Below are 14,927 nucleotides of genomic sequence, written 5' to 3'. Positions count from 1 at the left end.
ATCTAGCCATAACTAACAACACACCAAAGTCCAGTACACAAAGTAACCACCAAGCAAACAGCTTAAAGGGGTGGTCCACTATGATATCATATTTGAAACTTTAGTTGATGTGTAAAGTAGCTGTGTGAACATAAACAACATCTCTGAATGTAAAAAGTTCTAAGTTCAATGCAAAGGGAGACCTTGGTTTTTACAGAATTAGCTTAGCAAAGCCTACGATGAATGAATTTTGGGGACTACAAAAAATACTTCCGCCCCCTGTGAGATCACAAAAGTTCGTTACTGCGCATTCCACACTTCGCATGCAGGTAAGGGCCGTGGCCAGAGGCGATGTAACGTTATAGCAGAGATGAAGCTAAAAATGCGTCTAAACACGGCTGTTCCTACAGAGCTTCATCTGTTTCTGTATTTGGGCTTTCAAAGGACACAACACAAAGACAGAAGTGCTTAGAGTTCAATATTAATTATGTTCCAGAGAATTTTAAAATACACAGCAAGCATGATTTAACAAAACAGCTCCAGAATCTCTCCCAGTTTAGTGCTGGATTCGGCTAAAATCTCCTCAGCAGAAGCTATAAGCTACAACCAGTAAGTGTTTTTATTAGTTAAAATTGATCGTTACATGTACAGTGTCTAGCGTTAACGATACGCTGTAGCAATGATGTAAACAATGGGAAATGCTGCTTTGCGGGCAAATAATTGAGCTACAAATTCATATTTATCAGACAAACTGCTGTAAACACACACACACACACACACTCCACCAGCACGTTCGTGTCTCTTATGTGTGTGGACTGCACTGATTGTCTTCAGGCAGCTTTTCCATGTGTTTCACATCTCAGATAATGAAGTTGCAAAAGATATGTGGATGATTCATATTACTTACACCTGCATATTCCGGATACACGTGAAAGCCGTCGTGTAATGCATAGAGTTAAAAAAAAAAAAAAACAGGTTAGCTTACCTGACTCGTGGTCGCAGCAGAATAATAAATCAAGGCTCAACAGGTAGCATCCCACATCTTGTGCTTTATTCTTCTGTCACGATATATTACAGAAAACAACTTAATCCGAGCATCAGAGAAAAAGAAAGTACCGCGCACATGCGCTTGTTACAGAAAGTTCACACATTCACACCCACATTGACGCAGACAACATTCACACCGCACACACAATGGCAAACTCTTAAAGGAGCCGCACCTCATTTTCACTCGTTACAGACACTTGTCAGATTTTATTTTAGAGCAGGCAGGAGGTTGACTGCAGCAGAAAAGCGCATGCTTTTACGGGCGTGACGTGGTGCCAATCCGGGAATAGCAGCTCATTATGACAATGACCAATCAGAGTCACTTAAGGGCGGGCCTTTCAAAGGAACTAGGAAATATGACAGTCATTTTCATGTTAGTTGAGTAGCTGTGTATAATTAAATTGAGATATATGAGAAAATAACGCGATTTCCTTCAAGTGAAACATAAGCACACATTGCTTTGCATCTTATAAACACAACAAAGCCTTAAAATTACATTGTGGACCACCCCTTTAACACAAGAGTTTACACAGAAAATTCTCTCTTACTCCCTCCAGGACTAAGTTTGCCCACCCTTGGTCTAACCAGAATATCCTACAATCTAGCAACACACTGAAGCCATCCTGTACACTCTTTCAATTCACTAGAAACAGCACAGACACCATAGCAACACCCCAGAAATCACATTGAAAATCATAGCAACACCCTATTTTCTAACCAGAACACACTGGCAATATACAGAAACTACCTAGTACATTCGAATAACAACAATCCACATCCTAGACACTAGCAACAGCACCCTAGCAACACCCTATAATATAGCCACACCCCAAATTCTAGTTGGAAGGTCCTAGTAACACCTGGCCTGCAATTTAACAACACATTGAATTCAACAAAGTACATACTTGCTAAACACTAGAAATAATACAAGACAACATTGCAAAACCAGAGAAACCACATAGAACACCTAAAAGCATACAGTACAAAATAGTAACATCCTATAATGTAGAATGTAGGGCCGTACTCACACTAGGTACAGTTGCCTCGAACCGGGCCAAAGCATGCTTGTCCCCCCTCCCGTCTCACCCGACGGCCCGCGCTCACACCACAAATGGGCCTCGGCACGCTTACGTCATCAATTCTGCACCGTTCAGTGAGAAGCGCTCTCTCACTCAGCAGCACAGTGGAGATTTCTCTAGTTATATTGTTTCAGTCCTTTGTTATGCAGTGACATGCAGTTAAATATTTCGCCAAACAGTCCTTAGGGATGAGGTGACTCGCAGTCAGATATTTCGCCGAACAGATCCGCCACTTTGCCGCTCATAAACAATCATAAAGCCCTCGTGCTGCAGGAATGAGGAGGTCTGCTGAAGCCGCTACGGCAGTTTGCGTTCACTGAACAGTAAGAATGATTAATAAATCCATATCAAACCCTTAAAAGTCACGTCTCACTTTCAGTTTCGGGCTTTGTCGCGTTTTGCACTCACACACAAGCGTATCGTGCCAAAGCCCAAGTGAACCGCGCTCAGGCCCACCTCTTCCAACCGAGCCAGGGCCGGCCAAGTGAACCGTGCTTAAGCCCGATTCAGCGCACTCACACTTCTCAAACGATCCGGGAAACAGGCCTGGGCATGGTATGGATGGCATAGTGTGAGTAGGCCCTAAGACACTCTAGATCCTGATGTCACCCACTATAAGTTAACAGCAATGTATACCCAACAAAGGGGTGCTTAAACTTTGGATCCCCCGTCCTAGAATCTTGCCAAAATACTATACAGCACTCTAGACCAGGGGTGTCCAAACTCAGTCCTGGAGGACCAATGTCCTGGAGAGTTTAGCCCCAACCCTAATCAAACACACCTGAACAGCTAATCAAGATAAAATACTAGAAACTTCCTGGCAGGTGTGTTGAAGCAAGTTAGAACTACACTCGGCAGGACACCGGCCCACCAGGACAGAGTTTGGACACCCCTGGTCTAGACTATATCAGCAACTAAAACCACCCAACAGAGCCTAGCAACACTCTAGAAAGCCATTAGAAAAAAAAGAGACTGAAACCACCATTCCGGTTCTATTATAAAATGTGACTTAGCCACTAATATGATTGATCTGCTTTTTTCTCTTAGCAATGCAAGTTTGACTCTGTGACTTGCACAGCAATTAAATTTGCAAATTAATTTCACTAAAATGTTTAATCAACTGAAAGCCCTTATATGTGTTGTGAAAGTGGTTGGCCAAGCTGGTGAAATCAAAACTTGTCTTTACTCTGAAACACTGAAGTACAATCAGAAAAGGGTTGAGGGTCTGGAAGACATTAACATTGAGAAATCCTAAACAAAATTTCCAAAATCAACTGTTTTTGTAAGTGTACCCTGCTTCAACACCAATTCGACCTGATCCAGCAGAAATCTGTTGATGTAAGCCTAAGGGAAGTTGTTCCCTGCTGAACGATATGTTAACCACATTTAAACTCTCTCACGGTCTCTCATACACTGTTTCCAGTCCAACAATAACGGGTGACACCGGTTGAGTCAGCAAAGAGATAATGTGCTTCCTGTACAGACCTTCCATCTTCCAATTTTTTGTGTATATGCATTTATTATGTGTTTCCAGTCTGAAAGAGTGCTGTCAAAAAAATCATCACAATATAATTAGCATTTTATTATCACCAACAACATTCAGATAAAATACATTTTTACAATGTTGTTGGGATGATATGGGTGGTAGGTCCAACAAATGTCTGCTCTGAGGGCCCCAATATTGTGTGGGTGCTTAGAATTGTCCTAACTCCAACCAACCCCAATAAGAAAAGATGCACATAAACTATGAAGGAAACACTTTTACTGAAAAAATTCCAGTATGCGCATTAAAAAGGACATGTGATTTTGTTAAGAGATCATGTGATGATATAAATGTGTGTGAATGGACAAACCAGCAGGCTGAGCACATTGTAAAACATCTGAAATGAACTGGTGATCAGTTGAACTGATTGATCGTTGAGATTCTCCACTTTTCCCACCCCCCAGGCAAAAAATAAGAAGTTACAATGTGAACGTATCAACTTGGTGTGGTGTGTCCCAGCCTTATGTTGCCTCTTTTCTGGCTCAAATCGGAGACAGTTTGCCTGGGGTCCGTTCTTCGTACGTGGATTACTCAGTTAGCTGGATTTGGATATTGACGATTTGACACGATCCAGGATCGTTTCGTTCTTCAAAGCTGATCCGAGAGTTGTTGTCATATCAACAGTTCTGCTAGGTCAAACCTGATCGGGAGCAGGTTCAATTCATATAAACAGGATTAGATTGGCTTAGTTCAAGCAAAGATAATACAGAAAGTATGTTCCGAATTCTGATATTTTCTTACAGTAGTAGTTATATACACTTGGGAAAATGGTACATAATTTTTTAACTATATATATATATAAAGTTATAGTCATTAATAAAATAAATTAAGTTATACATATTAATAAAACGTATGCAATCTGCACCCTCAAAATGAAAGTACAAAGACTGCCACCTGGTGGTGCAAAGAGAAAACTTATTGATATGAACTTTTTAGATTGCTTTAGTACAAATTGCGTATAATAGAAATGCACAATATGTGACTTTTTTAAAGCAATAATACATTTCAGCAGTCATAAACATGTTTTGATAGTTAATATGCCGGTGATTTGATGCTTCATAAAAGTTGCAGACGCCTTTACCAATATGAAAATGCTTTTGTAAACAACCAGTTATTCTTTACACCGATTAAAAAACGGCAACTATAATAAAGAAAATATTTTCTAAATGTGGAACTAAATACATTGATTTGCATTGAAATACATGATGAATACACTAGACACATGAAAGTGGAAAGCCTGCAGCTCACAACAAATGTGGAAGGTTATTGCGTGTCATATTTAACAAGCCGTTTACTGCTAATTTGATGTAATTTTGCTCACATGGAAAATTGAATATTAATCAGATGATGTCATTACGCTGCTGTGCCGTCAGCCAATCGTTGCATTGCTGATCATGATTTCGAGGATCGATAGATCTGTCCTTCACAACACACGCAGCGATCTCAGATCAGTTTATCCAGACATTCTAATCTGATTCGCGAACTTGTTTGAAGAACCAAATTAGCGAGAGATAAGTTATCAAGATTAAAAGATACGGGATCTGCCAAATAATCTTTGATCATTTAAGCGAGGTACGAAGAACGGACCCCTGATTTAGTATGTTCAGTAGAATCACTGTTGACCATTTGTGACTTAGACCTGATTGGCTGTTTAGCTACAAATCGGTGTGAGAACATTCCCAGATAGCAGGCAGTAATCGGCCCGAGCTCGGCTGCCCTCCGGTGCCTCCGGCTCCGACTCGGCATCGGCGAGTGTTATCCGGGCCGAGTGCGGCCCGCAGCTCGCTCGCGCACATGCGGTTGTGATGCGGCTGTAAAGCACTGGCCCGATTCCGGTCAACCATATCCGGCCCGAGTCTGTCTGTAGAGTCCTGGCCGCTTCTGGCAAGGACTCGGCTGATGGCAACCGATTAAGTTCTTATTTTATCTAGTAATCTGTTAGCTCCACGTTTAATGATAATTTGAGAACATATTCATGGTACGATAGCAAAAAAAAAAAAAGAATATTTAGTGTGGATGGTCGCAATGTTTAGACGCAAACAAAACAATATTATTTATAAATAGATTATACATGTCATCTAGAGAAAAACTATGTAAAATTTGCTTATTTTTGAGATAGCACGCTCCTGTGCTGACTGTTTTTTTATAAAGCAGAAGTTGGTTTCATAATAAACACATGCGTGACTAAACTCATGATCCAAACTCCAATCCAGACGGTGGCGGTAATGCTCCAAAAAGCTGGTTGTCAACCACCATGGCACGAAGATCACAAGAAGAAAAAGTTTGGTTTTTCAAACATTTCACGTGGAGTCCGGTCAGAAAGGTAAGCTTTTTACTGCTTGTGTACTGTATAATTAGCGAATTTAGAGCTTAAAACATTTCCACGGTGTTTGGTTGTAACAGCGTTTAGTAATTTAAAACAGTTTGATACGAAATGTAACTTGCTTTAAGAAACACGACTGGAGCTAATGTATGCTAACGCTAACAGTTACAAACACGTCTGAAAGTTCCTTTTCCTTTTACACAATGTTAGATTGTAACGTGTGTAGTAACTGAAAACTATTTTAATTATTTTAAAGAAACATGAAACGAATTTGTGTGTATGCTAACTGCGTTAAAGAAAGTTTCTGTAGACGAATCCATTAACTAACTTGGCAAAACGTGTTTTTTTCCTGATTTAACATTATAAAGTACCGTGGATGTTGAAAAAATCATTGTACAGGCGTATACTTATCCAACAGTATTAATTCTGTGATTATGTGTAAATAAAAACTAATCGTTTTGGATTAATAAAATATTATTGTTTATCTTGTTTATGCAGTTAGTCACGAAAAATGATGGAAACTCGACTGTTTACTATTCTCTTTAAAATTTCCAAGAGAAATATATTAGTGTGCACTTTAATTCATATGTGTTAGCCTATGTGAATCAATTATATCTTTTGTTCAAGCTGTAATGATCAGTTAATGTAAAACTGAACGTCTTAAAGCAGATTTTGATGGGTTTTTTTTGTTTGTTTTTTATGTTATTGACAGTGATAAATTCTGATTTAAATGAATGGGTAACAATATTTGTTGGTTAAGTCTTATTGTTCTTGTTTAACAAAGGTTAGTGAGATCATTTTGCAGTACATCATGACCAAAGAAGTCAATGGCAAACTCTTTTGAACGTGAATAGGCATGTTATAGTTGTGTGCTAAAAGTCCATTATAAGCTGTAAACTGCTGATATATTTTCAACATAGATTGAGCTTTTCAGACATCACATTACTAATTGCTTCACAAACAGCTGAAATGGTTTATTGTTATTGGCTATCATCAAACATTTTACACAATGGTAGGTTAATCTTCATGGGTACAGAATAATGCATGTGCTTGACCATCTTACAAATCTATGTCTCAGATTCATAAGGCTGTCACTCTGCATGAATCTCCGAATAAATCTTGTGCAACCTTCTGTGTACTGATTATTTACACTATAGGTATTATATGCATTAATTAACTTTGATAGTATTTCAGGGTTTGAACTTTTCTTTACGGGAGGTTAACAACAATGTGATGTTTTATTATAGATGCATATGAGGAAGCTCGACTCAAACATCCACACGCAACTGTGATTTCTGACTGGTAGACAGATGAGGATGATGATCGCCTGTCATACATTTAAAGACAGAACAGGTTTGTTTGCAATTATTTTAAACACATACTGTCAACATTATGTCATTGATCTATTACAACCTGTGAGTTTTGCCCTGGCACTATACTAAAGTGATGTTTTGTTTTGTAAATGTATCTGATTAAGGGACAGTATGGACACATCTATACCGTGATGAAGAAAAATTACTTGGAACAAAGAGGCTGGATAAAAGGCAGGTATGAAGATTTCAGAAATCAATGCAGCACCACAAGTACCATCACCATCAATGACTATGGCAGAAATCTTAAGACCACCATCAACATGCACAGATACTGTACATTCCAGTACACCAGGCGTGTCCAAACTACGGCCCGCGAGGCTTTTTATAAATATCAATAGAATCTGGCCCGCTATACAAAAATGAACGTAATTCAATAAATAACCACCGGGTGTCGCTATTACATGCATTCAATTAAGCAGCAGTTCTTGTTATGATCTATCTATCTATCTATCTATCTATCTATCTATCTATCTATCTATCTATCTATCTATCTATCTATCTATCTATCTATCTATCTATCTACACACAGTTGAAGTCTGAATTATTAGCCCCTCATTGATTTATTTCTTCTTTTTTAAATATTTCCCAAATGATGTTTAACAGAGCAAGAACATTTTTACAGTATGTCTGATAATATTTTTTCTTTTGGAGAAAGACTTATGTTTTATTTCGGCTAGAATAAAAAGCGGTTGAATTTTTTTTATGAACCATTTTAAGGTCAAAATTATTAGCCCCTTAAGTCTTCAGAACAAACCATTGTTATAAAATAACTTGCCTAATTACCTTAACTTGACTAGTTAACTTGATTAACCTAGTTAAGCCTTTAAATGTCACTTTAAGCTGTATAGAAGTGTCTTAAAAATATCTAGTCAAATATTATTTACTGTCATCATGGCAAAGATAAAATAAATCAGTTATTAGAAATGAGTTACTAAAACTAATATGTTTAGAAATGTGTGGAAAAAAGTGTTTAACTCTCCGTTAAACAGAAATTGGGGAAAAAATAAACGGTGGCTAATAATTTAGGGGGGCTAACAATTCTGACTTCAACTGTATATATGTGTATATATATATATATATATATATATATATATATATATATATATACACATACACGTGTCTGTGTGATGTATGTAAAATTTGGCCCGCGACAACGTATGTTTTTTTGCCCTCGGCCCAAAAAGTTTGGACACTCCTGCAGTACACCTATGAACATTTACAGTCTTTGTTCTTGTGCAGTTTGAGATCAAGACAGAACTTATTGCATCTCGTGATGTCTTTGTAAGAATTGAAGACATCACTAAATTTGTTAAGGTTTAATGCAGCTAGAAAGTAAAGATCAACTAGAGAATATCAGCAGTGTCTAACCCACTGTTGTATTTACAGAAGTTGTATGAGAATAAGCTACAGGTTGATTTATACTATCTGTTATTTTTCTTTTTTAGCACGACTGACTGAAGTTTTAAAATCATGCAACGTCATAAAGCAGCAGCTGGGCCTGATTCTCACAAAACCAAAACAGACGTGATGAAATTCCAGATGTAAACACATTTGACCTTCCTTTGGCCAATTTGATTTGGAAAAGCTTGAAAATCAACTAAAGGAGCAGCCCGAACAAATGAAGAAACTGGTAAGTTCAAGCTCTTGCTAATTTCAAAGTGTTTTAAGTTTATTTGTTTTTTTTATAGTTTTTTTTTTTTTGCTTCGTAGGTAGCCTACTTTTTTCCTAATTTTTTCTTTTTTTTTACATTAGTACTTGTTCACTACTAATTATCTGTTTATCTTTTAATCACAGATGGAGTGAGGACAAATGTCCATACCACGCCACTGATAAAGAAGTGGAAAAATGCATTACAAGGTAGCTACAACTTGCCCCTGACAGGGATGGAGGAAGAAAGAAGAGAAAGCTAATGTGTCAAATGTCTACATCACTATTTTGTTTTATTTTTTAAACAACATTTTATGTGTATTAGGATGTTCCCTGATACTTGAACAATTTGTTTCTTTCATTTGCATTTATATATATATATGTATATGTATATATATATATATATGTGTGTGTGTATATATGTATGGTATGTATGTATGTATGTATGTGTGTGCGCCAAATTCTGAAGAAACATCTTGATACATTTTTAATAAACGTAATACAAATAAAATTATAAATATAAAATTGCACAAGACGTGTATATATATGAAATGTATAATCATCTCACTCATGTCTTGCTGTTTGTGCAATTGATTTTGTTCAAGTTTATTTAAAAAAAAAGTTTGACTTTATACTTCTGCAATTATATATATATATATATATATATATATATATATATATATATATATATATATATATATATATATATATATATATATATATATATATTTATTTATATATTTATTTATATATATATATATATATTTGTTTGTTTATTATTATTATTTTAATGTTTTATTAAAAAATGTTTCAAGATGTTTCTTCAGAATTCTGCAGTACTTTTTACAAGTTTGACTTGGATATTTTACGGATTGTCATTGGTATTTTTAAGATGTTTTTTGCTATATCTTAAATTGGTTTCTATATTTAGGTTTATATAAAATTTAGCTGTTTTTTACAAATTTTTAATTCAAGTCTATTGGGAAAACAGGGTTGTTTTAAAAAAACATCTGTGTTTGTGTGTAATTTTTAGATTTTTTGTTTAAATCTTTCTGTGTGTCTTTATTGTGTTGTTTTATTGTTGTTTTTATATTGATATTCTTGTGCACTAAAAAATTATTTATAAAATTTTAGTACTATTTTTTTCATGCAATCAATAAACGTTTAACATTTATTTATTTTGTCATTTGTCTGATTATTTTCGTTACAGAATATGTATGCAGTTTGCACTTTATTCAAAGGTTAAACGCAGTGCTTACACTTTGTGTTTACATTATAGCCTGTGTTTGCTGTTATATAAATTCAAATGGTTGTAATACCATATATCAAGTACCAATGTAATACCAAAAGGTTTTATAAGGTGTATAAATATGGAGTCGCGCCAGCTCCGGGCCGCAGCGCACATTACCCTCGGGCCGATTCCGGCGCGGATGCGCAGCGTCGGCTCGCTTACGGCGGCCGCATCTGGCCCGCTTGATTCGGGCCGGAATCGGGCAGTGAGTCCACAGGCATCCGGCCCGAGTCCGGCAGCCGAAGTTGGGCCGAGGGGTTAGTCTCCGGCAGGCGACAATCTAACCGGAACTGGCCCGAGTGTATTTTGCTATCTGGGTTATCTGAAGTGACGTATCTAAGTAGAAGACACAAGTTAAGAGGGAACACAAAGAAGCAGTAAATGATATGGATCATGATATCAGACATATATTTGTATCAGCAAATCTTTCTGAGGACTACTGTAAAAATGGTGCATAAATGGTGCTTTGTTTATGGTTTGAGTGTGTGCAGCATGATTTCTGGTTTCTCTTTGTGGAATCCAATACACTCTACTGCCCCCTTCAGGTGTGGAAAGACAAAGGAAAGATGTTGACTGTCATGCAATTGGTGTTCACATGAATGTTTTTGTTCCAAACAGGACCACATGCAGCTGACATCAGGCAACAACACAGTCAGTTTTTGTTGTTGCTAGTGCTTTGACGTCATCCTGGTGTATCCTGGGCTTTAAACTTTATAGTCTGCCACTTTTAGACAAACAGTCTTCACCTAGATAGGAGGACTGAATATTTGAGGGAATGATGCCTGTAGAAGCTGCCCAGCTGTACCAAAAAGCTGTTTCCCATGTTCAGACCCATCAAAGGTCTTTATAGAGAGACAGGAGAGTAGGAACACAAAGTGGCATTAAATCACATCACAGTCATTGCAAGGTGTCCTTCTGGCTCAAACTCACATGTGACCTCATGGTTTAGATGAAAAGATTTCTTGCTCTTTTTGCTTTCACGAGTGCAGCCATATGCTGTTCAGTTTCTGGTTTCAGTAATGGAACATTCAGACAAACACAGTTAAAAGAGGAATTTCTGGGATTTAAATGTCTTGGAGTGCGGTTTTGGGATCAATCCAGGGTTTACTGTCATTTCATTGAAGCCATGTTTTTGAATGTCTGAAATTTGTACAGAATGCTGTTTCAGAGATTGTATGCCAGTACCAGTTTTCGATTCTTTTTAGTAATGTTATTGCACATGAATGTACAAACCAGGTCTTTGCTGTTGTTTTTGAGTATCCTTCGTAAATGAGTCTTGAAGGGCCATGAAACCCCCTTCTTTCAGTTCAAGTCTACCTCAGAATATTTTCAAGAAATGCTTCATGATGGGCGTGAAGCTCTTCGAGCAGAGGGAGGAGTTGGCATGGTCGAGAAGAGCAGGGGAGAAAGAGGGCAACAAACAACTGTTAGCTAGCTCACAAAAGTAGACAAACCATGAGGAGACCCATGATTTTATAGTTAGCAAAGTTAAAATCCAAAGAAATAAACAGTAAGTAATTTAATGTCTTGCTACATTTGTTATACATTCATATACACATAACCACATTTTGTTATCATTATAAAGATAATCGTGTTTATATAAACACTATAAATGAGGAGGACTTCTCTTCTCCTGAATCCCTGGGTCTAAATGCAGACACAGTGGGTAGCAGTACAGCAGGTCGTTTTCCCTATCTATTTTAACCATTAGTTCTACCAGTAATCTGGAGAATTTTAAACATGTACGAACATAACAGCATGGATAAGCGATGTGTCTGAATGGTAACAAACTCAACTGATAAAAGACAAAGTCTGCCATTCTCCAATTCTTGTTTAGCTTTCTTGACAAAAATGCTTGCTACAGTGCAAACCAACAGCTTTGCTGTATCAGCCCTTAACCGTGGGGAAAAACATGCAACAAACCCTTGAATAATGGAAACAAACACATACTACCCTGGAGGTAGTGTAGGCCTACTCACCCAGTCACTGGGTCTCACAGCTTGGCAGGTCTGCCTTGCCTTTGGAAAGCACATGTTGTCATGAATAATTAAGAAGCTGGGACCAATTTTGATTGCACCCCGAAAATTATTTTAAACCCAGAATATAAAATTAGCTGACAAAAGCTCAAAATGATTCAGTTTTCCCCATAATTAAAGCTAAAATAAGCTAACGTTGTCTTAACTGATGCTCAACACACAGAAATCTGTTAAAATCTGAAAATATAAATAAAAATACTTGAGAATTTCTTAACCCTTTAAATGAACTCAAGTATAACTCTGGAACAAGTCTTGTCTGTTTGGGCCAGTGTGTCAATAACGTTAAAGACAGGACAACATACAACCAGTAAAATCAAATTTATTTTAGTCGAATACAGTTGATAGTTTTAACAGTCTATTTATATTGTGGAAATGATGCATTACGTTTCTTACCATATTCAATTAATACTCATTTATTAATTTTAAACCTACTTGAAATTTTTAAACACTTTTTTTTTTGTAGAATTTTTAATGTTTTTTTTATTTATTTTATTACTGACTGTAAGCTACATGTTAGTTAAGCATGCATATTTTGCTTTATGCGAATAATAATTAAAGGTCACATTTAAAGTTAAATTTTAATATTATATGTTAAATATGGTGGCAATTAATTATATGTATATAATTATACTGTATTTAGTTTTACTCTAAAAGTAAGCACAGCACATTCTGGCACAAGGAATTGTGGAAAACATCCAATTCGCCGTTTCCTCCAGGTTTTTGCCTTCACTTCATCACTTGCCCAGATGGGTTTCACATTATCCTTGTATTGAACCTGGGAAATATCTGACCAAACAAACATATTCCTGAAACATAGCTAGCATTTAGCTGAATGACCTTGTGTTTGCTTTTTATTCTTGTAATTTTACCTCACTTGTCGATTGAACCTGGAACTATTTGCCTCAGAGACAAAAAGAAATAAATGTAGGAACCATGTCCTTTCATATCTTAAACGCTCTGCAATTGTACTTCATTTATCAGGCCAAGTTCAGGGTGCAGTTAGCATGCTAGGACATCATGAAAGCCTATTATTATAATGATAAATGCGTTATTCTGGAAGCCACATGTGTTGGTGTAAGAGATTAGCTTCTGTTTTCCTAGCATTAGCGGTGAGTCCTCAGACAAGGTCAGCCAGGGAGAGATCATAGGCCCTCAGAAAGCTAGCCGTCCTCCTGTCCATTGGATACCATAGGTCTAATTTAAAGTCAATCACACAGTACAAACGAACTCCTTTATTATAGAGGTGACTAGCTCAGGGTTAGTCCGTGATTAATCAGGCAGGAACTGCGATTTTATTTCCAGCCCAAATAAAGCATGTTCATTTGTTTTGGCTAGAGAGACAAATAGGTGCTTGTATTAGCACAACCCTGACTGCTTCTGCTTTGATCTTGCACACTGATCCTTTAATTGTAGTATTTGTGCTTAGGATTTTCCAAGGAATTCAAACCAATGTTTTACACTAAACAGCACTTTCCATTGCTGCCACTAGAGGTCAGTCTGGCGCCACATGCCACCTGTGTAAACTTAACATCAGTCAGGGAAAGTTTAGCCTGTTAGCACGACCCTGTTATAGCATCAGGAACATGTTGCAAGGAAGATTTTGTAAACATTTTGTTATATTAAGTTAGATGTATTACCAGTGCAAGTTTTTTTTTCTTTTTTTCTAGGAGGGCTTTTATAAATGTAAAATGTTTTTTTTTTAAGTCAAACCCATCACAAGTGTCTACACAGAACTGAAAAATATCTAGCTAACATAAAGGTCTGTCTTAAATCTTTTAAGATACAAATTCCATGTATTTTAGTATGTTATGTTTCAGGGATATATAGTGAATATTGTGTTAGTTATTTAAAAGTGTGTGATTTTTAGATTTTTAGGGCTCTTAAATATTTATATTAGAGATATTAAAACAGGGAAAGTTTAGCCGATTAGCACGACCCTGTTAGCATCAGAAACATGTCTTAAGCTACATTTTGTAAATATTTAGTCATATTACGCAGTAGATATTTTATCAATGCATAGTTTGTTTTTTGGATGGCTCTTAAAAATACACAGAACTGTAGGCCTCAGACTGTGAAACATCTATTGTTAGCTTACATAAAACTCTGTCTTAAATATTTTAGAGCCTTCCAAATAACAGTTCAATGTATTTTTATTATGTAAAGATTTAGCGAGGAGACACGAGGTTATTAGATTTATCTGCTTGTTAAGTCGTGATTTATCTTTAACGCGTGGAATACTGTTTTCGGGTCCAAGCCTGAAAAATGTTGAGAAAATATTTGTTTATGACCACTTTTTAGTCATATCACACATTAAAGTGAATTTTATTTAAAATCATGGTGTTAACATCAGTCTCTGGGCGCCACACAAATATTGAAACTTTAACAATTTATCACTTTATGGCCTTCGGATATTAGGCATGGTTTTATATATAGAGATCGGGATTTAATCATTTATTATTACCATTTAATGAGTCCTCCCAATTAGTTTAATAGAGCGTTTGGACCCAGAAGCCGATTCGCTTAAAGTGGATAGCGCTCCTAGATATGTAAATTACAGATATTTTTATCGTCTGAGATCTGTAATTCACTTCTAATGACTGGGGCTGAA

The 14,927-nt window shown here is 36.6% G+C and overlaps 1 protein-coding gene and 1 long non-coding RNA gene across 2 annotated transcripts in view; both read left to right on the top strand.

Moving 5' to 3' along the window:
- The window catches only part of si:dkeyp-34c12.1, a 49,937-nt gene that overhangs the window by 21,837 nt on the left and 13,173 nt on the right, over positions 1-14,927 (top strand).
- Positions 5,917-9,604, top strand: LOC137488964 (uncharacterized). The gene is made up of 5 exons (XR_011008267.2): positions 5,917-5,971; positions 7,219-7,324; positions 7,449-7,519; positions 8,790-8,974; positions 9,140-9,604. It is a non-coding gene; the product is annotated as an uncharacterized lncRNA (long non-coding RNA).

The sequence above is a fragment of the Danio rerio genome, chromosome 22 (genome assembly GCF_049306965.1).
Source record: "Danio rerio strain Tuebingen ecotype United States chromosome 22, GRCz12tu, whole genome shotgun sequence".
NCBI classification, from domain to species: Eukaryota; Metazoa; Chordata; class Actinopteri; order Cypriniformes; family Danionidae; genus Danio; species Danio rerio.
This window is presented reverse-complemented; position numbering and strand designations above follow the sequence as displayed.